This window comes from Culex quinquefasciatus, chromosome 1, assembly GCF_015732765.1.
Source record: "Culex quinquefasciatus strain JHB chromosome 1, VPISU_Cqui_1.0_pri_paternal, whole genome shotgun sequence".
NCBI classification, from domain to species: Eukaryota; Metazoa; Arthropoda; class Insecta; order Diptera; family Culicidae; genus Culex; species Culex quinquefasciatus.
The window spans coordinates 110450669-110453012 of NC_051861.1; positions in this window are offsets into that span (position 1 = coordinate 110450669).

The following is a 2344-nucleotide window of genomic DNA, read 5'->3' on the forward strand; positions in this document are numbered from 1 at the left end:
TCGTAGAGAATAGGAAAAAACAAGAAATTTTGTAGGGGCCACATTTTTATTGTACTTTTTAACAGTTTCTACAGAGCAGACCTTAAATTAGTCATTTTAAATTGAAAAAATGAACAAAAAAAAGAAAATCGTGTCAACAGCAAAATCACCTCGATGGCGTATACATCATATCGCCGTAAAACGGCAGTCTTGATTCGAACTGATGACCTTTGAATTGATAGTCCAACTGCCTACCAGCGACTCCACCGAGACAGGACCCAGGGAGACGACTCCTACACCTGGGCTGAGCTAACGACATAACCTTTAGTTTAGTCCGGGCCAACATTTACTTTAGACCGAGCCACGTAGCCTAGTGGTAACGCTCCCGCCTAGTAAGCGGTAGATCGGGGTTCAAATCCCGGCTCGGACCAACACAACTGGTGATCTTTTCCCTTCTGGATTCGATTGCTTAGTAAAGGGAAGGTAGTGTATCGTCACAAACTGGACCTTATCACGACACCTTAGGAAGGCGACCTATGGTATGTTAACATAAACCTTAACATGTTAACATTAAGTTGAGAATGAAATTGCCACTGAATCCGCTTTGTAAATGCCGGCCCCGATACTCTTCAAGGGTGTTCCCCTCAGGAACTGGGAAAGATTTACTTTACTTTACAACATTTACTTCCCGTCCGACGGAAGGCGTGATCAGACAAATCTCGTCTCAAAAAATGCCACCGGGACCGTCTGGGATGGAACCCAGGCCGACTGGGTGAGAGGCAACCACGCTTACCCCTACACCACGGGTCCCGGCAATAAAATAAATTACTGCAATCAAATTTATATCATGATAGAGATTGTATGCCAGTTGCCAATTGCTTTTTTTTTGCATATAAACCGTGATATAAACACGCTTTAAATTTGCGTTATAATCTCCATGGCGCACTAAAAACTAAAAACTAAAAACTAAAAACTAAAAACTAAAAACTAAAATCTTTTTTTATTTTGTTTTTGTTTTCTGTGAGACCACAAGCATTAAAAAATGGTCATCTTTAACAAGAAATGTTGATCTCATAGAGGTTCACTTTTCTTTTTCATGAAATTTGAAGACAAATTATAAAAAGAAGGGATCGACGATATTTGTGCTATTTATAGAGAATTTCTCTTGTTTTTACAATATTGAAAGATATGCAAAAGAGTATTTTTGACGCAAACTATGAACTTTATCCAGATTTGTAAGCGAAGATGGCGTTCGAATGGTGAACGCCCGAAATGTCGAAATCCCGCAGTGGTACCAACATAACGAAAAAAGGTGCCATCGAGGGTGCCTTGGCATGACAGCCACATTTTTTTCTAATGTTGGTGCTACTGCGCGATTTTGACATTTCGAGCGTTCACCATTCGAACGCCATCTTCGCTTAAAAATCTGGACCAGCTTTTTAAGCAAAAATGGCGTTCGAATGGTGAACGCCCGAAATGTCAAAATCACGCAGTGGTACCAACATTACGAAAAAAGTGTGCCATGGCATGACAGCCGCATTTTTTTTCTAATGTTGGTGCTACTGCGCGATTTTGACATTTCGGACGTTCTACATTTGAACGCCATCTTCGCTTAAAAACCTGAATTGATTAATCTGAGAAATGGCACTCTGAAAAATGGTCTATTGCTAGGCTAATGTAATTTCCAGGCCAAAATTAGATTTTTCTGGAATTCGCCGTACAAAATATAAAAATTCTGATGATTCGGGAAATCCCGGTTTTTGAAAAAATCCCGGGAATTTTGTGCCGGGAATTCCCGGGATGGACGCACTATTGCCAAGCACGTGGTTTTGTGCGTTTGACAGCTGTCAGTTGATCCAATTCCAAAGACTTTTCTCAATATGCTGGAAGCTAGGCAGTAATTCCAAGTTATTTTTATAAATTTTAGCAATTCTGCGTGGTTTCTGGTAATCCCAAGTAATTCTGGGAAATCAAAGTAATCCTTGCCATATTGCCAGTAATCCTGGTAATTCCATTAAGACTGGTCAGTAATTCTTGATGCTGGAAACCCCTTAATCAAAAACCGAGTCAAAAACTTAAGTTGTAAAAGTATTCATTTTTGAACAAGAAAAAAATCATTAAATATAGCGAATTTTAACCCCATTACAGTAATGTTTTTTTGGTTTGAAGTTCTTGAGAAAAGGATTTTTTAATATCTGATTGTTCCAAAATTTCACATAAAGATGTCGCTCCGACCGCACACATTTTCCGTTCTGCTGAATACCGTCCTGATTTCCAGTTTTCTCCACAAATCCACCACACTCACTGGGCACTCCCTTCCAAAGTCGATGACGTTTACAGCTTGTCAACAAACCCTCCCTGCGCT